At 46.1% G+C, this 22,745-nt stretch overlaps 1 protein-coding gene across 1 annotated transcript in view; it reads left to right on the forward strand.

The window, feature by feature from the left end:
- The window catches only part of PFAS (phosphoribosylformylglycinamidine synthase), a 786,527-nt gene that overhangs the window by 740,434 nt on the left and 23,348 nt on the right, over window positions 1-22,745 (forward strand). The window lies entirely within an intron of this gene.

The raw sequence follows: 22,745 nt of genomic DNA on the forward strand, positions 1-22,745 counted from the left end.
CCTGACGTAGCACTGGGCAATTTTCAAAATGTTGTCATTTACCCAAACTTTCTCTAACATTTATGTCATTTTCTGGGCACATACATGCGTAGGACCATGGGCCATGATGACCATCATCATTACATACGCGTCAGGGAGTAGCCATTTCCCTTCCGCCATATCCACCCAACACCCGTCATCATCAAGTTTCCCCAAGCATTCAGCCCACCTTTTGGATTCTTCTAACGTGGCATCAGCTTGGATATCCCATACAGACCCAACACCCTCATCCATTGCATAAGCATTTACAGTCTCCCTTGAAACATACATCTCCGTAAGGAGATCGGTAGCAGTTTGTTTAGCTATCTGATCAGCGAAAGCATTCCCTTTCCCTATATCATCTGTAACCTTTCGATGTGCTGCACATTTCATAACTGCTAACTGAGTAGGGAGCGCAAGCGCTGAGAGTAGTTGTACTATTAGGGAGCCATGTTGGATTTTGGTGCCATGTGAAGTTAGAAACCGTCTCTGACCAAAGTCTCCCAAAGTTGTGAACCACCCCAAAGGCATACTTACTATCCGTATATATATTTACTGCAAGAAGCCCTTCGGAAAGTTCACAAGCTCGGGCCAATGCTATAATCTCTGCGGCCTGCGGAGAATTATGCGTGATCCTCTTAGTTTCTACATCCGTGCTTAATGTGGTGATTGCATAAGCAGCTGTGGATGAACCATCCGGAAGTTTGAAGCAGGAGCCATCACAAAACAGTTCTCCTTGCGGATTATCCAAAGGAGTGTCTTTCAAATCAATACTACCCTTTCTCTCTTGTTCAGTAGTATACAGACAATCATGTGGCTCTTCATTGCCGCATTTAGTATCTTGCGGGAAAGGTAGGAGTTCAGCCGGATTAAGAACACAACACCTCTTAATTTGAATGTGAGGAGCAAACAAGATCAATTCATATCTTGTCAACCGCGCAGAAGTGAGGTGTTGCGTTTGAGTTCGGTTCAGTAGAACATCTACAGAGTGGGGCACCATCAGGGTTAGATCATGGCCTAGGACCATTCCCTCACTCTGTTTTACAAACGCAGCAGCGACAGCTCGCAAACATCTTGGCAAAGTGCATGCTACAGGATCAAGGGCAGAAGAAAAGTAACTGCACGGCCTATTCTTCCCTCCATGTTCCTGCGTTAATACAGCCAAAGCACATCCATCACATTCATGCACAAACAACACAAAGGCCTTTTCATAGTTTGGTGTGCCCAAAACTGGTGCAGAGCATAATGCAGTCTTAAGCAAGTCAAACGATTGCTGATGTTCCGCGTTCCATGGCAATGGCAAAGAAATGCCCTTCTTCATCAAAGCCAACATCGGTTTGATCACTAGTGAAAAATCTGGGATCCACAATCTACAGTAAGAAGCCATACCTATCAAGGCTCTAACTTCCTTCTGTGTATTTGGGACAGACATGCCAGAAATGTGTTTTATTCTTTCAGGTGTCAATCTTCTTCCCTCCTTTGACAGGAGATAGCCTAAATAGGCGACCTCCTGGCAACAATATTGACATTTTTTAAGCGAAGCTTTGTGACCATGCTTAGCTAGATGGATAAGCAATAACACAGTGCCCTCCTTACAGGCGCTCTCAGAGTCAGCAGCTAAAAGCAAGTCATCATCATACTGAAGCAATGTACAGGTAGGGTATCAAGTTGTTCTTTCAAAGCCCTACTATAAATGCTAGGACTCTCTGTGTACCCTTGAGGTGCACGAGTAAATGTGAACAAGCGTCCCCCTAAGGTGAACGCGAACAAGTATCTACTATCCTTGTGCATAGGAATACTAAAGAAAGCATTCTTTAGATCCACCACACTAAAGTAAGGAGCTGTAGCTGGAATCATGGTTAGGATTGTCTTTACATCAGGCACAATTGGAAATTGTGGAGCCACGACTTTATTAATGGCACGTAAATCAATTATGAAACGGAATGGAATTGCATTATCGCCTTTCTTGTACACAGGTAAAATCGGACTATTACACAAACTTCCTGAAATTTCTTCAATCACCCCGCGATGCACAAAATCGGAAACCATGCATTTCAAAGCTCGCTCGCCCTCAACTGAAATCTTATGCTGGGGAATACATGGCAGCTCAATTCCATGTTTCAAAACTATCCTAACAGGTTCAATCTGTAAAACACTGACATCATTGTCGTCAACAGCCCACAAGCTCTCTGGTACATTAGTGAATTCTGGCGGCAAAGGTCTAGTCAAGAATTGCGAGACAGAAAATTGCTGTGGTGAAATCGTCAAGCGCACTCCATCAGAAGAACAATAAATCCACTGCATTTAATTCTTTTAACAGATTCAACCCTAGCAAGTTCTCTCCACAATTCGAAGTCAACAGAAATGGACAGTGGTCCGTAAAGGGACCCAAAGAAATAGGTACCGGCAAAGAAACCGGACAAACAACTGCTGTGCCAGAAAACCCCACAGAAACATTGGTTTGCCCTGACAGTGGAATGTTTGGAACCCATGAATGATCAATGGAACACTTCTGTGCTCCAGTGTCTATCAAAAACTGATGTTTTCTTATTTCTCACCATTATTTCAACGTAGGGACCTTTCTGATTGATGGGAATAGGTGTAGGTTCCAAACCCTGCTTCGGGCAATCCTAACGAAACAGAATGTCATCAAAAGGAAGTTCTTCAGATAAATATGCAGCAGAAGGATGATCAAATATGTTCCTGGTGTCCACACTCAAATTCTGATTATCCTGCGAGAAGGGTTGCTGAGGATCCTGTGTAAACTGACCTCTACATCGGGCGATATACCCGGGCGACCTCTAGATCGTCTACCCATATTTCCAAATGTATTATTTGACCTTTGTTGAAGGACGAGGCATTGTGCTCGCCAATGACCCTCTTGACGACAATAAGTACACTGGTTAATGTTCACAGGACCCAAGGGCACATTCCCTTGTGGGACATACTGACCTCTAATCTGACCCCCTCTGGGGCCTCTAACAATTTGCTGCAATAGCACTTTAGTTTTCAAATCGTCTTTTCGTTTTTCAACCCTATCTTTTTCATTATTGACACGGTTCTTGTAGTACTGAGCCATATACAGCACTTCTGATTGGGATTTTGCCTGCCAAGTGCTCTCAGAAGACATCATTTGTGACTGGATGTCAGGCAGCAATCCACGCACAAATTTGTCCACAAACAACCTTTTCCCAGACTCTGTGCCTAAGTCTTGTCCACTGAAATCCGAGAATACCTGTTCGAACCGATTAAAGAACTCGGTAGCACCCTCAGACTTTCCTTGGACACAGGCCGTAAGTTTGTCCCATATAATTCTTTTCTCTGGAATTATGGTTTTCAATTTAGCAATGATTCTATCAGGCAAAGTCAATATCACCTGTGGTGGCCTTTCACCAGCTGGCCTTTCTCCATCGAGTCTAATTATATTTGTCCATGTATCTCCCAACCCTGGCACATCGTCTATAGTTCTAACTTGCTTCCACAAATCTACAGGCAGGAGTACAGGAAATAACAAATCAATATCACCTATGGTGAATACTGAGGATTGCAAGACGGACTCTAGTTCTTTATAGAATCCTGTCGGATTTTTCCTAATATCATGAATAGATTGCCTAATAGTATTCACTTCCTGTCTTGAGAACGGGACGTGAACGAACTGTGATACATAATGTGCAGGAATGTTCACAGCGACTATACCCTGTGCAGCATCGGCCGCAATCTCAACCTTCGGGACAAATGTCGGAGGAACCTATCTCATAGGCAACTGAGAAGTAGGTGACTCCGAACGCTTACTAAGCAACAGAGCTAAATCGAGCGCTAAAGCAGTCGAAGTGTCAAATGAAAAAGCTCTCTTGTAAATACTCAATAACCCTGTGGGACAACTAATCTTTCTTTTTACACAATCATCCTGTAGGTACTCTATCATTACCTGTATCACTTTCCTCTGCATTTCTGGCGTATACTGACTATATGTGTCATATACTTCAACTGGAGTTATTGACATATCCGAAATCCATCTAAGCGCGTCCTTCGTACAAATTCGTGCTTCCTCAGATATCGATTTACGACAAGGAAGGAACCGTTTCTGTACATACATACATACTTTCCTCCTCTTCATCCTCATTCTGCAATTTTTCTAACTCCTTTCTATACCCAAATAACCTCTCGATATGCTCATTTACTTTCTCCACAGTGTCTCTAGAAAACGCTAAAGTATTTAGATCCCTTAACCCATGCGGGAGATCTGTATCACTTAATTCTCCCCACATTGCACATAACTGAATCCCTAAACCTTCAATAAAAACATTTTTCTCAGGAAAATTATCCATATTACAAAGTGTGGCAAAAACATTAGCTTGATCATCCCTCTCTATACAATGCTTAGCCCATGCAATTAACTCACGTTTCTTCTCCGGTGGTACAGTATTGCGAGTGACAACCTTTGACCCTGCACCTCGATCGATTACAAGCGGCTCAGGACCACTTGGAAGAGAGGGAGCAGGCAAATTCAATGGAGGTACTGTAAATGGTGCGATAAGAAGAGGGGGAGGAGCTGGAGGAAGGGGAACATTAGGAGGAGCAGGAACAACGGGAACAACAGCAGGTAGAGCAGGAATAACAAGAGGAAGAGGCAAAGCAGCAGGAAGAGGAACATACAGAGGTGACGCAGAGGCACCAGGCCTTCGTTCATTTAACAATTTATCTATAAATTAATCGGAAGCATGGAGGTCTTCGGACGGATATATTTTTTGAATTCCAAGTGAGAAAGCCCTATCCATATTCCTAGTCGATTCAGAATGTTTATCTTGATCATACAATAATGCTTTTTCGGCGTTCGTCTTATGAAGGTGCGCATGCTTTTCTCTACTTTTAAGTTGTTGCAACGATTCTTTTTTCCAATTCTGCAAAACATCAAATGCTGCAGGTCTAGCCTTTTTCTTTAATAGAATTGACTCTAAATACTTAATACGAGGGATTTCAAAACTACCATTGATTGGCCACTGAAGTTCGGAGGCATGTCTGGTTTGTCTATGCCAAATGTCATTAAATACTATACTTCCAATGCCATGCTTACAGTACATAGTACATGCCGGTGACCCCTCCTGTGGTGCCGGACGGCTAAATTCCAAAGATTGTCTATCGCTGCGGAACAACGCCCTGAAGCAGGTAGACAATTTCCCAGGCATATCAAATTATTGGTGTTACCTGGTCAATAATTGTGTCTGCAGATACAATGCACCAAATTCAAATTTTCAGGGTTGAATTAAGAGTCGGGTCACGACTCACCTGAACAAACCTAAGGAGGTCCGATCGGATTTCAAAGAATTTTACCTAACTAATCTTACCTCGTGTATGGTGATTTCGGCAAATCTGCCCGCCTCGATAAGTGGACCCTCGTGAAGATGCCGTCTCAGACCACAAGCTAATAGTCCAGGGATCGGGTCGTGCAGCGCTGCTGAGGTGTTGCGTCTCGTTCAGTGGGGCTGTAACGCTCACCTGATTCCCACGGAGGCGCAGGTCTGGCTTCGAGTGCTGATGCTTCTTCAATGGTGAAGCGCAGGACTCTGAAGATGGACAGGAAGGGCCCTCTACTCTGGCTTCTCCGGCTCGCAGGAATATTCCCCTGTGCGTGAAAAGGGAGTATTACCTACTGACTGAGTTATGCTCAAGCCTCCCACTCTCTTCCAACCCTCCACGATACCCTTCCACGATTCCCCGTGAAGTCTCACCATAGGGTCTGAAAGGACGAGCTCTCCATCCTGCTTCTGACGCAGGGGCGCATTGAACCGAGTTACTTCACTGGATTGAGGTTGGATGGGAGTTCAGGTAAGCTTGATTATACTGGTAAGGCGCTGTAAAAGTTCTGTTGCAAGTTCAAAAGTTCAAGCTTTAAATAATAATGTTCATTGTCTTTTTTCAGGTAATGAATGAAGATTCCTTTGGAGACTTCTTGCAACAAAGCGCTGATGTTGATGTCTTTTCCCCATAGGGGCCGGGGTTCGGAATGCCGGAGATATGGCGCCGACCCGAAGTGAAACGTGCAGTTCCAGTAAAGATCTGGTAAGTCCTAGATGAGCGCTCAGGTAATGTTTTTGCATTCGCTCATCTAATGTCTTTGTCTTTTTTCCCCATAGGGGCCGGGGTCCTGCTTGGAAGCAGCAAGACCCGAAATGAAATGGGAATGACCCAACAGGTAAGTCTTAGAAGGAAACAGAGCTTTTCCTATTCCCTTCCTTCTCTCACCTCTTATTCTTGCCTTTTTCTCTAGGCTCTGGGAAGTGGCTGTGTATCTGGCTGATCGCTGCTGAAGATGGAGGAACCCAGGAAAGGTGAGTGAAATGCAGCGCTGCAGCGATCGTAACGAAATGCTTTTAAAAATGATGTCTTCCCTTTCAGGATCGTCGGTGATGTCTCTGTGGTGCAGATTAGCTGGTAGGTCTCTTGTCTCCCTTTGCAGGTGACCCAGGATGCTGACAGGCGTGGCTGAAGTCCAGATGCAGGAGCTGACACGGTGAGCGTCCAGCTGCGAGGAGCAGAACAACGCGAAGCGTGAGTTGCTGATCGGGTGTGGTTTAAATAGCTTTGGAAGAAGTTCCACGTGTGTATCCTTCCTCCGATCAGGTATGTATCCTTCCCCGACCATACCCGGGTGGAAAGTAGTCCCACAGGTAAAGTAGTTCCTATTCAGGCCTCAAGAGGGCCTGGATGTGGCAGCATGGTCTGCATCAGGTAAGTGCACATTAAAACACTTCAACACATGTCTAGCTTTATGAGCCTGGCGCCTAAGGCGCCAGGACAGAGGTCCAACATGAGCCTGGCGCCTAAGGCGCCAGGACTGCGTCCAAAGGGCCCCAGCTTGGGCCCGCTGGCACTCCCCTGGGGGAAATGATGCCTGCCTCTGGGGTTGCTGGGTCGGACCTGGCTCCTTGGAGGTAGGCATCATGACAGTACCCCCCCTCAAGGCCCCTCCCAAGGTTCTTCCCGCCGGGGGTTTGGGCTTGTTCGGAAATCTCCGGTGAAACCTTTGTACTAATCGAGGTACGTGGACATGGTTACTAGGCTCCCACGATCTCTCCTGAGGTCCATATCCCTTCCAGTCAACAAGATAGAAGAGTTTCGACTTTACCACCTTGGAGTCTAAAATGTCTTTAACTTCGAATTCTAATTCCCCTTCAATTTGAACTGGATCTGGAGGCTTGGACAATCGGGTTCCTGGTTGTACTGGCTTCAAAAGTGATGCATGAAAAACTGGATGAATACGCATGTTGGACGGTAGATCCAGTTTAAAGGCCACTGGGTTGATTATAGCTTTGATGGGATAAGGTCCTATGAATCTGGGATTGAAGGTTCGCGGGCCCTTGAGGGGTAAATGTTTAGTTGCTAGCCATACCTGGTCTCCTACTTGGTAAGGAGGAGTTTTACTTCGGTGCAAATCAGCGTTTTCTTTATACTTTTTCTTTGCTTGCTGTAAATGAGTTGCAGCTTCTTTGAAGGCTCGGGTTATTGTGGAATGCAGATGATTTACTGCGGGCATTTCCAGGGTCAGAGGTGGATCTAGATCAGAGGTCCGAGGATGGTGACCATACAAAGTATAAAAGGGGGTTTGTCCGGTTCCAGAATGCACTGAATTGTTGTATGCATATTCTGCGATCCAAAGGATGTCTTTCCAATTTAACTCGGATTGGTGTAACATGCACCGAAGATATTGCTCGAGAGTCTGATTGGTTCTCTCGGTTTGTCCGTCGGTCTGGGGGTGGTGGCTGGTGGATAACCGCACATCTATTTGTGCTAGTTGGCAACACTTCTTCCAAAAATGTGAGATAAATTGACTTCCACGATCCGAGACTAAAATGGAAGGGAAACCATGTATGCGAACTATATTCTCCAGGAATTCCTTGGCCAAGGTGGAAGCTGAAGGCAAACCCTTTAAAGGGATAAAGTGGGCCATTTTGGAGTATAGGTCCACAATTACAAGGATTGTGTTGTAACCAGCACAAAGAGGCAGATCTGTTATAAAGTCCATTGACAGGGTGTGCCATGGTGCCGGTGGAATATCCAAGGGTTGAAGTAGGCCGGCTGGCCTTTTCTTTTGAGCCTTGTTTTGGGCGCAAATTCCACAAGACAGTACAAAAGACTTTGTCTTTTCTCCAAGAAGGCCACCAGAAGTGGCGTTTGATTTTTTCCTCCGTTTTAGCGATACCAGGGTGTCCTTCCATTAAAGATTCATGATGATGGGCAATAACAAGTTCTTGCAATTCTTTACTTGGCAGAAACAACCGCTCCTGGAAGTAGGGTAAGTCATCCTTAACGGTGTATGAGGACCCTTTTGACTCCATTCCAGTAAGGTTGAAGAGTCTAGAAGTTGTTTTACTTGCGTTTGGATATCCTCAATAGATTGCAATGAAGTTAAGCCTAAGATTCTTTGCTCAGGTAAGATGGGCACAGGTTCTAAGCTCGAATTAGGTTCTTCCATGCCAATCCGGGATAAGGCGTCTGCTTTTCCATTCTTGCAGCCAGGGCGATAGGTAATTACAAAATCAAATTCCGCAAAGAATAGAGCCCATCGGAGTTGTCGTGAAGATTGAGCTTCGGCCGTCTTTAAATACTGTAAGTTTCTGTGGTCCGTAATTACGGTGATGGTGTGTCTTGCCCCGAGAAGGTAGTGACGCCAAGCCTTGAAAGCAGATTTGATGGCCATTAACTCTTTATCGGTAATTGCGTAGTTGATTTCAGGAGGAGAAAATTTTCTGGACCAAAAGGCCACTGGGTGTAGTTGGTTAGTTTTTGGGTCTCTTCGCGATAGGACAGCTCCCATGGCCGAACTGGAAGCATCGGTTTCCACTATGTACGGGAGATCTGGGTGCGGGTGCTTCAATACAGGTGCAGAGGTGAATTTGGTTTTCAGGTCCTGGAAGGCTTGTTCGGCCTCAAGAGTCCATTCGAAGCGTTTGTTTTTCTTTAGGAGAGCGGTGATGGGTTGGACTGTTCGGGAAAATTCCCGGGTGAATCTTCGATAGAAATTGGCAAAGCCGAGCATGCTCTGAACTCCCTTCACCGAGCTTGGAGATGGCCATTTGAGGATGGCGTCCACCTTTCGCGAGTCCATTCGGACTCTTTGAGGTGTCAGGATGAATCCGAGAAACTCAACTTCTGTGGTATGAAAAACGCATTTTTCGAGTTTTGCAAATAGTCTGTGCTGGCGCAGTTTCTCAAGAACTGCCCTAACATGTTTTCTGTGATCAGATTCTGAAGAAGAGTACACCAGGATGTCGTCAATGTAAACAATGACGCAGACATCGATAAGTTCCCGAAGAGCATCATTCATAAAGTACTGAAAGGCGGCAGGTGCATTGCACAAACCGAAGGGCGTCACCTGATATTCGAAGAGCCCAAATTTGGTGCGGAATGCAGTCTTCCATTCGTCGCCTTCTTTTATGCGCACCAGGTGATAAGCTCCTCGGAGATCTAACTTGGTGTACACACAAGCGTCTTTCACCTGGTCGATAAGCTCAGGGATCAAGGGCAGAGGATAACGATTCTTAATCGTTATTTGATTTAGGGCGCGATAGTCTATACACGTTCTAAGGTCGCCTTCTTTTTTTGGCACGAAGAACAGAGCTGAAGAGACAGGAGACTTGGACGGGCGAATAAAACCATTGGCTAGGTACTGATCTAAATACTGACGCAAATGCAGGTTCTCAGGTTCCGTAAGAGCATAAATCCTACTACAAGGTAGTTGAGCATTGGGTACCAGATCGATCTGGCAATCATAAGACCGATGGGGAGGTAACGTGTTAGCCTGTTCTTTCTGAAAAACGTCTTGGAATTCTTGGTATTCTGACGGTAGCTGTACAGGGGTGGAAGTTGCTGTGGCTAGACCCATAGCTGGATTTCTTGGATAACAAGTTGGTTCACAATCAGGAAAACTTATCTTCTTTGCTCGCCAGTCAATTCTGGGATTATGTGTTTCTAACCAAGGAATTCCAAGAATTACTTGAAATTGTGGGGCCTTGATCACATCAAACACGATTGCTTCCCGATGCCCATCCTGACCCACCAGTGTCACTTCAACAGTGGAATGCGTTACAGGCCCTGAGGCTATTTCGGTTCCATCTACTGTAGTAATGACATCTTGGGTTACTTTCGGGCGGAGAGGAAGCTTAATCCTGGAAGCCAATTCACGGTCTATGTAATTTCCAATAGCTCCACTGTCGATGTATGCCTTTATAGCATGCAACTGCTGAGGCTGTTTTGGGTCCACAAGCACCATTGGCATGACGAAATGCGAGGTCAAAGAGTTAGTTTTCAAGCTCGGCAAGCGGACCCCTACGCTTGCCGGGCTAGGTCGTTTCCCGAATCAGGTGTCACTAATTCGTTATCAGTAGCTCCAACCACCTTCTTAAGTGGATTAGCTGGACAATTTCGAGGAAAGTGACCGGAAGTCCCGCAATACAGACAAAGTTGCATTTGCCGCCTTCTCTCTCGTTCTTTCTGCGTTAATGGTCCTTTACCACCACCGATTTGCATAGGTTCAGATACGTCGGTACTCTTGGAGGTAGCGTGGGTTTTGATCGGTGCTCGGTTTTCATACTTGAACCGATCTGATTTTCTATTTTGAAGTCTGTGATCAAGTTGAACCACCAAGTCAATGTAGTCTGCGCAGACCTGGGGTGGGTTTACTATCTGAGCTAGAACATCCGTAAGCTCTCCGCGCAGGCCTCGATGAAACAATGTGATCCTTTTGCTTTCTGGCCATCCAGTTTCCACAACCAGTCTGTTAAAGGTGGCTATGTAGGACAGAAGATCCTGATTACCTTGTCGTAAGGATAGCAGTTCGTTATTAAGGGCCTGTCCTTGAGAGTGTCGAGCGAACAATCTTTCCATGCTGGCCTGGAAGCCCTGAAAATTCTGGAGAATGGGATCATCCTGATTTACCAATGGAATAGACCAATCGGCAGCACTGCCACTGAGGTAAGATAGTATAAAGGCTACCTTGGTCTGGTCGTTAGGGAAGGCTCCGGGTCTGCATAGAAAGCGTAAACGACATTGGTTCATAAAGACGGCATATTTCTTGGGATCCCCCGCAAAACGTTCAGGCGGGGCCAAAGGCATGTGTCCAGGTAGATTCATTTGTACCGGGTTACTCAAACCCATTGATGTGGAAATGTCTCCGGAATTAGGTAAAGGAGTGTGCCCTGCTTGGGCCTGTAATAACCTTTTGGCTAGGTCATCAGTTCTTTCCTTAGATAAGATTAGTTCTCTTTTGAGAGCGTTCGTCTCCTGGCGGGCTGAGTGCACCTCTGCCCGTAATTCCCCCAAAAGCTGGGCCAGCTGGTCAGTCTCGGAAGTCTCCATAGCGCCCGGGTGGGAAATTGTGGGTAGGCTTCGCGTTCTGTAACGCTCACCTGATTCCCACGGAGGCGCAGGTCTGGCTTCGAGTGCTGATGCTTCTTCAATGGTGAAGCGCAGGACTCTGAAGATGGACAGGAAGGGCCCTCTACTCTTGCTTCTCCGGCTCGCAGGAATATTCCCCTGTGCGTGAAAAGGGAGTATTACCTACTGACTGAGTTATGCTCAAGCCTCCCACTCTCTTCCAACCCTTCACGATACCCTTCCACGATTCCCCGTGAAGTCTCACACTAGGGTCTGAAATGAAGGTGCTCTCCATCCTACTTCTGACGCAGGGGCGCGTTGAACCCAGTTACTTCACTGGATTGAGGTTGGATGGGAGTTCAGGTAAGCTTGATTATACTGGTAAGGCGCTGTAAAAGTTCTGTTGCAAGTTCAAAAGTTCAAGCTTTAAATAATAATGTTCATTGTCTTTTTTCAGGTGATGAATGAAGATTCCTTTGGAGACTTCTTGCAACAAAGCGCTGATGTTGATGTCTTTTCCCCATAGGGGCCGGGGTTCGGAATGCCGGAGATATGGCGCCGACCCGAAGTGAAACGTGCAGTTCCAGTAAAGATCTGGTAAATCCTAGATGAGCGCTCAGGTAATGTTTTTGCATTCGCTCATCTAATGTCTTTGTCTTTTTTCCCCATAGGGGCCGGGGTCCTGCTTGGAAGCAGCAAGACCCGAAATGAAATGGGAATGACCCAACAGGTAATTCTTAGAAGGAAACTGGGCTTTTCCTATTCCCTTCCTTCTCTCACCTCTTATTCTTGTCTTTTTCTCTAGGCTCTGGGAAGTGGCTGTGTATCTGGATGATCGCTGCTGAAGATGGAGGAACCCAGGAAAGGTGAGTGTAATGCAGCGCTGCAGCGATCGTAACGAAATGCTTTTAAAAATGATGTCTTCCCTTTCAGGATCGTCGGTGATGTCTCTGTGGTGCAGATTAGCTGGTAGGTCTCTTGTCTCCCTTTGCAGGTGACCCAGGATGCTGACAGGCGTGGCTGAAGTCCAGATGCAGGAGCTGACACGGTGAGCGTCCAGCTGCGAGGAGCAGAACAACGCGAAGCGTGAGTTGCTGATCGGGTGTGGTTTAAATAGCTTTGGAAGAAGTTCCACGTGTGTATCCTTCCTCCGATCAGGTATGTATCCTTCCCTGACCACACCCGGGTGGAAAGTAGTCCCACAGGTAAAGTAGTTCCTATTCAGGCCTCAAGAGGGCCTGGATGTGGCAGCATGGTCTGCATCAGGTAAGTGCACATTAAAACACTTGAACACATGTCTAGCTTTATGAGCCTGGCGCCTAAGGTGCCAGGACAGAGGTCCAACATGAGCCTGGCGCCTAAGGCGCCAGGACTGCGTCCAAAGGGCCCCAGCTTGGGCCCGCTGGCACTCCCCCGGGGGAAAATGATGCCTGCCTCTGGGGTTGCTGGGTCGGACCTGGCTCCTTGGAGGTAGGCATCATGACAGGGGCCCCTTTTTGTCACACCGTCCGATCCCAGTCCGATAGCGTGTGTCAACCTTCAACAATCCGGCATCAATCTTGAGGGTCCCTATTCGGGCGCCAACTGTGAAAACAATATCGAGGCTGAGTACCCCAAAAGGAAATACACCGAACACGGGTTACAGAGGAACATACAAAGTACTTTATTTTATACTGAATCCAGTTTCAAAAACAGAGCATAATCAGATAGCTATCGGACCTCAGTACAACACAACGAACTCCAGCGTAGTTCAGTGTGTTCAGTGGGAGACGCTGTACATTAGAATGCATTGGCTTTTTATACACTATGTGAGCATGATGTCCAGCCCCACTTCGGGTTAATATTCCACTTAATACATCACCGATCTAGGGTTCATGCCAAGTCTCGAACAACCGCAGATAACTGGTTTGCTTTTAATACACGTATCAACAAGCCTATACAGCAACTGTGTAATCTGGGATTTTCCATGTTAGTCTTCTTAAACATTAACACAATGTGGTTCAACAAGTGTTCTATGTTCAGTATTTGAATACATTGTTTTTATAGGATACTCGTAGATTAGTTTCTTTACACGAGTAATCCCTTACACACAAGTCAATGAAGGACAAGGTCTCAGTTCACGACCTCAACAAGTGGCCTGCAGGCAAGTTACATATTAGCTATGTACAGAGGTCAAGACGGCCATGTTGTATTTTGGAATGACATCGTCCACAATTTTAACTCACAGGGTGACTTTTACAAAGCGAATCCTAAAATGGCGGATTGGCCTAAAATGGCGACTTACATTGATTTTAAGGTCAGGACCTTGCAACACGGATTCTTTCGCAAGCGACCTTCAAGCAGCTTGGCGTAGGCCAATATACATAGATTTATTGCAATAGGAGGCACAATATAATTTCTCTTTTGACAGGGCCACCTTGGAAGGAAATGGAGCCAGCCCCCTAGACCATTAGGGGCATAAACCGCACTAAATAAGACTGCACATACCATAGCTGTGGCCAGGCCACTCCCTAACACGAATTGGGACATTATCTGAGACAAACCGCCATTGTTCCTTGGGGGCCATTGCAGAGAAAGGTGACTGGGCTTAAGGGGTCTATATGAAGGATCTCTTGTATCTAACACCTCACTGGTTGGTAAAACCGGGCCAGATTAGCCAAGGAGCGCAAACCAACCTGAGAATTGGGTGAGTGTTAAGAGACCCTAGGAAACAGGAAGTTGTGGGTGGTTTGGGTGTGGTGAGAGGAGCACCAGGTGGCAGACCAAGAGACCAGCAGGAGGAAGGAGAGTGGAGTGGATTGTAGAGGAAAAATTTGGATCCAGTGAGGCAAGGTTACTGAGTGCAAGTGGCAGTGTGTTGGCGAGTATGCAAGTGTGTTTAGGAGAGAGGGTGAATGTGAAGTGTAAGTGAAGGGTGTTTGAGTATAAGATGTGAACGAGTTGTAGTACTAGTGAGTAGGTGTAGTAGTGTAAAAGTTTTGTAGTAGTGTGGAGGAGGGAACAGTAGTATGGAGGCATGGCTTTGAAGGAGTGAGACACATTGGAGGGACAGAAAAAGGCTTTAGATGAGGGGAAGCGGGTGCAGTTGAAAGGGGGGAGAGTAGTGAGAGGAGAACATGGGCGTGATAGGAGACCAAATCGGGCAGAGTGTCCGAAAGGCACAATCCAAACCCCTTTTTAGATAATCAACCGCTGGATAGTGTAGCAAGTCCCTTGGGAAGGTTACAGAGCAAGCGGACTGCCTTTGGGTCTTCTCTTCTAGTACAAGTTAGAATGTAGGCAGTAGGGGATCAATATTCGGTATATACCAGCATGGGAAGTAGGGGTGCCTGGGCTAGGGAGAACCATGGATTACTAGATGAGAGAGGATGACACAAGGGCCCTGAGAAATCAAATCACCTTTGATCAGTCTCTGAGACTCAGAGTATTTCTTAGGCCATTTGTGACGGTATCTACTGAAAAATATATATTTTGTATCTAAAAGGTGTGTGCAGAAAATGAAAATCTACAAGAGGGAAGTACAAATTTAGCAATGAATGCAATAAACTGTTCGCGTCTAAAGGGGTCACTCAAGACATTTTATTTGTTACACAATTGAAACTGAATAGTTCTTACCAGCCACAAGTTGACCGTTTTAAAGTGAAAGTGCATAGATTTTGAAAAATATAGTCTTATTATTTGTTTTTAAAAAGCAAAGTATAAGAGTTCATATCCTGGTTCTATAAAGTCCAATTTAGGTGCTTGAACATTCAGCAAAACAATGCTATTATACATCTTCAGGCAGTTTAAAAGGGTCTGAACGTTGTCCACAGAGATGACCAATCCAATAGGCAGCCCCCTGTTGTAAGATGGTAGATTAGATATGTTCTATTTAGAGGTCCCATCCCAGGAGCTTTGAAGACTGTCGCCAACTAGCTGGAGAATCAAAAGGACATTATGAAAAGAGAAGCATGACCATGTCGCTGAAGTAGGCCTAGGCCCAGGTGTTCCTCAGTGGATAGCTTTGGCAATACTTGCTCCTAAGCAGCAGTCCTTCGTCTCGCCTCTGCTTTACCTTCACTCTTTGGAAACCTGTTTCCAGGGAGTGACCTCTAAAATGGTTCCAGACCCTCCTATACAAAATCCAGGATGGGGCTGCCCCAGTGTCACATTCCAGCCATATTAGTACAGCACGAGTCGGCAGTGGCATTCTGCATGCTAGACACCCTAGGTCTGCAATGCCCAGGGAAAGACTGGGAACAAAGCAAGAAAAGTGCAGAACTGGCTCTTCACTGGACTCCCTAATAAGAGTAAACATAGAGTTGTTAACATCAGTGGTCTCTCCTACCTTATTCCTGTGTTTGCCAACATGCAGTAGCTTCCATTAACTGGGAGAGGGCTTGAGGCTGCATTGCCCTGCACACACCCAACATCTGCTACCAAATGCTTGTAGTGGTTAGTATTTTGGGTGACAGGAAGTAAACCTAGACCTCCAGGAGGAAAAGCATCTTTCAAGAGAAAGATTCCTAAAGATGGGGTTGGTGGAAGGAAAGGACAAGAATAGAGGATGGTCATCTTTTTGCAATGGGATTCATTCAGAGCTGAATTTTTGGTGTCAGTGAGCTACCCTCTGCTTTACTCACCTAGCTTTTGCTCACTTTTATAAGGAGACTGATCAGTCCCCATGACTGTCATTACTGGGAGGCACTGTCTTCATGGAATTGTTGCTATCTTTAAACAGCACACATAACCTTACCGTTAAGTGTGGTGGGGATACTGTGAGGAATTGAAATCTGGCAAGGGTGTAGAAGTCCAGGCTTTTTAAAAATTGTATCAACTAATATAATGATGCAGGTAATTCCAACTCAGAAAGAGTGACCTGCTAACTATGTCCCCTTTTCAGGAACACCATGCCAAAAGCATAGTATCCACCTGCGCCCTGCCAGAATAGTACCCTGATCTGCAGTGCCTGCTCTCCAGTGGCACAGAGCAGTTACAGAGGTCCAGTTCTGCACTGGTGTAGTGACCGCCAAGTCCCCTGCTGCACAAGGGCTGCATTTAAGATTTGCACCTCTGTTCCAAAAACAACATCATTACGAGAGTTGGTATTGTGGCAGATAATTAAACTGTAAGATTCAGCCATACCTGAGTTTGAAGTGTGGTGGCTAGTATCTCTCATAATTATCCAAGCCACATCCATTTGATATCACACATGTTAACCCATGAGCACAGCTCAGCTTAGCTGTGGAAGAGTTGTGTATTCCCTCCAGCCAGGCTGTCCCTGCTGTTCCGGGGTTTGTAGGGCAGGTAGCACCCTCTGCAGTGAGACAACCACTCCACAGAAAGCTGTTTTGGGAGCAGGAATCCAAGATACGCTTCACAAAAGGACTAGCCTCGCACCAGGGTGTTGCATACCGAAAGGACCTTTGATGCGATTGACAAGCGAAGCGGATGGATATAGTAAAGGCAGAGGGAGCTCAGAACAGCGCTGGAGGATTGTTCCACCACCTCTCTTCCTTCCTGTTGCCTCCACTTCCTTTACCACAAAGTATGTTGGATGTGATGTCTGAAGGCATATTCCACTTGGTCTAAGAACAGATATTGAACCCTTAGAGCAGGCTTGCTTTTGTCCAATTACCTGTAGACAGTGGCCTTTAAAAGAAGGGGTATCCTTACTCCTTGTTTGAATCATCTATGGACTTCATTGGACCCTGTTGGAAGAGCAGTCCTTTTCAAAGTCCTCCAGTTGGGTGGTTAAGACAGGTAGTCCAAAGCAAGGGCAAGCTCTGCCCTCCAACCATCCCCAGGGCACATTGTTGGTGGCCTGCTACTGGAGGAAGACCTGCCTCAGCCAGCCACACTGGAACCCAGGACCTCACCGTGCGAAGGTCCCCTGCAGGTGTGTGCCAGTCTACCCCATGTTTGGGAGCCAGAGAACAAGGACTGCTTTTGTCATTGAAACCCTGGAGTGGGACTTGCAGCTCCTGAGAGCCTAGTCAGCCGAGATTCCTGCACTTATAATTATAATTCTTTTTTTATAACGCGCTTAATACCAAAGAGGTTTCTAAGCACGGATCCAGGATTCGAACCTTGGTTGCTATGCGTCGTCCTGCTTCCAAGACCAGCACGTTGCCACTGAGCTATACTTTGTTGGCTCTGGGCCTTTTCCATATGAGCACAAACTAAGTTTCGAACCAATTTCATATGTTCTTGCATTCTGGTGGCGGTTTGCGAGATGGGAATGGGGGCCTCTCTGGGCTCTCTACCATAGAGCAGTTCAAAAGGAGAGAAACCTGTGGAAGCCTGAGGGTTTTCCTTACTGCAAATAGTGCCCACAGGATCATTCGGTCCCAATCTTCCCCTCCTTATCTACCAATTTTTGTAAAATTAGCTTCAGGGTTTTATTGAATCTTTCTACCAAGCCATCGGTTTGGGGGTGGCACACAGAAGTTCGCAAGGTGGTAATGTGGAGTAGCTCTTTGACTTTGGCCATAAACGTACTCCTAAATTCAAACCCTTGTCTGTTAGTATTTCCTTGGGAAAGCCAACCCTGGAGAAATACGGGCAAAGGCATTTAAGGATCTACTGTGTGGTATTATTTCGCATTGGGAATGCTTCAGGATATCGGGTCACATAATACACAATCACAAGGACATATGTATTGCCTAGTTTGGATGTCTCTATAGGTCGAATTATGTCCATACTGATTCTTGAATAGGGGACTTCTATGATCGGCAACGGATTCAGAGGGGCAGGTAATGGGATGTGCGTGCTGGTCTTTTGACATATTTTTCATGTCTGGAGAAGGTCTTTATATTGGCGTGGATACCTGGCCAGTAAAACTTGCCACTAAAATGCACCTGGGTTTTATATTGTCATAAATGCCCCCCGGTAAAATGGGAATGTGCGATATCCAGTGCAACCTTTCGGTGGCTCTTTGGTATTACCAACTGTATTTTTACTAAACCTTCCATAGATGTCTTTCTTCTATAAAGCAATCTGTGTTTTAAGAAGAAAAAGGGGCTTCCCTTCTCTGAGCCTTCTCCTTACAGAATTGGTTGTAGAAAAGCTTCACCGAGAGTTGGATCATTTCGATGGGGGATGGCCAGGTCAGGATAGATGGTAGGCTCTTCTCCCTTCCTTTCTTCGATGTTAGATTTATCAGCCTCGCCAAAGCCCAAGTTACCTCTTTTTGTTTTATCTGGTTCACTTTCTTTAAACTGAGGAAATAGAGCTCTTTCCGAAAACCATGTGCAATTTGATATCCACGACGTATCTCAAAAGGGATCTCACCATGGTTCTGTAAGAGAACCTTCACATCTCCCCGGAACTCTGGATCAATAACGCCTGCTAAAACGTCTATCCTGAACTTCCATGCTAGGTCAGATTTCGGGGCCAATCTTATGTAGCACGCCAGAGGGGGTATCAAAACCAAGTCAGTAGGAATCATTCCTCTTTTCTCAGGGGAGATAATAGCTTCCCTACTGCTACATATATCAACTCCTATTGATTCCTTGGTGGCGATGGAAGGGTTAGAAGCTCTCTGGCTAAGGTTTTGAAATTGTAGGGTTCCCCTATTAGTTTCAATTGAGTCGCATCCCATTACTGACACCATATGTAAGGAACACATGGTGGCAACAGTAAAGACAGACACAAGTGATCACAGTTCAAGGGTGTTTATTAAAATGTATAGGTAGGTTGGAAAAAAGCCTAATATAAACCTAAATCTAAGATGGGAGCAAGCTACAACCATCAAATCATAATAAGGCAGTCCTAGTGGCATCTTGTCAAATAAAAGGGCCTATACTAAAAAAAAAAATATTGCCAATCCTTACACCTAAATACAAAAGAGTGTGGGATAATGTTCACAAGAAAGAAAGAAGTGTTCAAAAATGATGTCAGGATGTTCTAACCAGGGGTCTCCCTTCCCCGCGTTTTGAGCACAGGACAAGGCAGGACTCTTGAGCGCAGCACAGCCTTGAGCTTTCCCAGCACAAGACTACAGTTCCATTCTCCTGTATCAGAATCTTCGGTGCTTAAGTTTCTTTTCGACAGAAAGGTCTCTTGCCTCTGAGGACCTGATGTGTTCAAAATAACATAAAAAGTTCCTTTCCATATGTACGTTTGGTCATAACATTTCTCCCCTGGATCCCCCCCTCTTCTGAGCTCAGATCCCTCTTGAATAGCAGCCTCCCTCCATTGGGTTAATTCCAGCTTTCATTCCAAAACATTTCTCCTTTTGCATTCACAAATCTTAATGTCTTTTCAAACAATCCCCTGTGGACATCCCTCCGTCAGGTTCACTCTGGTCAACGCAATGTTCATTGGGGCATCATGCTTTTCACCGTTCTGCAGGCATTCCTCAGCCGGCTTTACGATTGTCAACCACCTTCTATTTTCTCACTATGCAGGCTTCATTTCCCTTAGCTTTCCAACAACGTGCTGGTCAAACACTCAACTGTACAGTGGGTGTTGCTAGACCCCTCTATGACCACTTTGACCTTTTCCTTGCCACTCTCCTAAGGCCTTCTGGTATCGGTAGTTTCAACAATAGTGAAATGAACCAGAGTCTATCAAGTGAGCATCCACGTGGTGCTGGACCCCTCTGCAGCTGGCTTTTCCCTTAATTACGATTTCGGTCAAAACAGTTCAGTTTTTTATCGGTTCTCCCTTCGACTCACCGGCTGTGATGAACTGCTTGGCTTTTCTTGTCTCTGGAGTCGAGTACGGTACCACGGTAACAAGCGTCTCTCCCTGTCCGTATGATTATTGTAGGACGTGTGAAAAACCTGAAGTTGTCTCCCTAACTAGTCCCTGGGGATCTGTCATCCAGGTGGCCAGGACTCCGCCATCATGGATCCAGTTCCTGGGGGTGGACCAGTGAGGGAGGATCACTTGGGTGAGGAGCCCTCGAGGAATGGAAGTGGGACACCGACAGGTGAGACGCAGTATCCCCCTTCTTATAACACTTTTTCCCCATCCTACCACGAAGTATTCTCAGACCCTCTACCCTTCTACCCCCTTTCCGGACACGAAAACTGTTGCACAACATGAAAGACAACGGACTAACACCAGAGCCATTTACCTGACATGTCTCAACACAAGAGTCAGGCAATTGACCAGATCACACACCTGACGGCCCTTTCCCTTCCCCACAGGGATAAAAGGTGGAGCATGAGAGCACACTACGAGCAAGGCAGTGCAGATGACGCGACAGCTATCCAAGCCCGGAAGAAGGGATCAGGAGTGAAAAGCGATCACCCACCGACACGTGAAAATAATAGACACCAAATCTTTTAAAATACAAGCCATAGTGAACCTGACGGAGAGAGGCTGATATTCAAGAGGGGTCTGAGCCCGGAAGAGGGGGACCCAGGGGTGGAGAATCATCACCCCAAGTGCAATCAAGAAGGAAGTTTTGTTTGTTATTTTGAACACTTCGGGTCCTCAAAGGCAAGAGACGTTTTATAGAAAAGAAACTTAACCACTGAGGGTCCTGATAGCTGAGAACGGAACTGTCGTCTCGTGCTGGGAAAGCTAGAGTGCGTGCTGTGCTCCGGAGTCCCGCCTTGTCACGTGCTCAAAATGTGGGGAAGGGAGAACCTCGGCTACCACATCTTGACTTATCATTTGTGAATACTTCTTTCTTTTTATGAACACTATCGCACACTCTTTTTGTAATTAGTTGTAAGGATTGGCAATTGTTTCCTTTTTAGTATAGGCCCTTTTATTTGTCAAGACGCAACTGGGACTGCCTTATTATTATTTGATGGTCGTAGCTTTCTCCCATCTTAGATTTAGATTAGGCATTTTTTCAACCTACCTATACAGTTTAATAAACACCCTTGAACTGTGATCACTTGTCTGTCTTTTCAGTTGCCACCATGGGTTTCTTACAGAGGGCTTTGTGTACCGTTGACATCTGCTGCAACACACACTGGCTATTTGCGGTCTTATGATTCCTTTCACAGAGGGTTTGTCGGTCTGGGTCGAAAAGGGCAAGGTCTCTTCTCTCCTTGTCACCCCTTCGATTCTCGCCGCCTTTCTCCTCCTCTTGAACTGCCGCCCTGGGATAGCTGTCTCGTCGTGCAGTTTGCCTTGCTCGTAATGTGCTCTCGTGCTCCACCTTTTATCCCTGCAGGGAAAGGGCCTTTGGGTGTGTGTGCTTCTGGTTAATTTCCTGACTTTGCCTGATACTTGTGTTGGGACATGTCAGGTAAACGGCTCTGGTGCTGGTCCATTGTCTTTCGTGGTGTGCGAAAGTGTTTGTATCGAAAAGGAGGGGGGGTTACAGTTTCTGATTATCGTACATTGTAGGATGGGGAAAAGGTGTTATAAGAAGGGTGATACCGCATCTCCCCCATCGGTGTCCCCTTTCCACTCCCCGAGAGCCCCCCATACAGGTGATCCTCCTGCAATGGTCCACCCCTAGGAACTGGATCCAACAGCGATGGCCGTGTCCTGGCCACCTGGATGACAGATCCCTGGGGACTAGTCTGGGAGACACCTTCAGGTGTCAAGGGTTTTGACCCATGTTGAATTATTAGGCCAGAACAAAACTAAAGCAATAGATTGGGTAGATGTGGGGATGAGCTGTCGCCGCCCATCATTCTATTCCAGAACAAAACTAAATCAATAGACTGGGTAAATGTGGGGATTGAGCTGTCGCCGCCCATCATTCTATCCCAGAACCATGAGAACCGCGCAGTTTTGCGCACACCAAAATGGTCGCCTAACCTGCCACACACCAGTGCAAGCGTGATGGACCGGAAGCGCCAGGGGTGAAAGGTGGTGCCAAAGGAAAAATAGCAGTGCCTGTTAGACCAAAAGCGCCTTGAAATCACTGCTGTTTCTCTGAAGTGCAAGCTCAAAATGTCCATTTCAATGTGTTCAAAATCTGTTTTTAATTGATGTCAACAAGTTGCTAAAATCAGAGGCACAAGACCACTCTAGAGATTCAACCTTTCTGAGGGGGGTTCCACATCACCACTCTACTGGAAGGATGCCCATCAAAACAATGGCAGCAAGGATTAGAGCTGTCAAGCAAAATCCTCCTGTAAAATTCAGGACAACTCCTAAAAAAAATAGGTGCAGTACCAGCTTTAGACACAAGCTGGCACTAGCGGTCTAAACTCTGACAGTAGAACTGTACTTCAGGAGTTGCCAGCCTCCTGAGACAGCTGGAAACTTCAAAGCCTTTTTGGTTAATTAAAAATTTAAACACCTGCTGTTCCCTGAAGACAGGCTGATTCAATTAACATTGCAAGAGGCTGGGAAACCTTCTCACCTCAGAACTACACACAAGAAGCCAGGAGATCACATGGACATGCTAACCAAATGCAGAGTGGCCCCCTGGCCTGCTGACCTCAGCCGAC

Source organism: Ambystoma mexicanum, chromosome 3p (assembly GCF_040938575.1).
Source record: "Ambystoma mexicanum isolate Mex_15411 chromosome 3p, UKY_AmexF1_1, whole genome shotgun sequence".
NCBI classification, from domain to species: Eukaryota; Metazoa; Chordata; class Amphibia; order Caudata; family Ambystomatidae; genus Ambystoma; species Ambystoma mexicanum.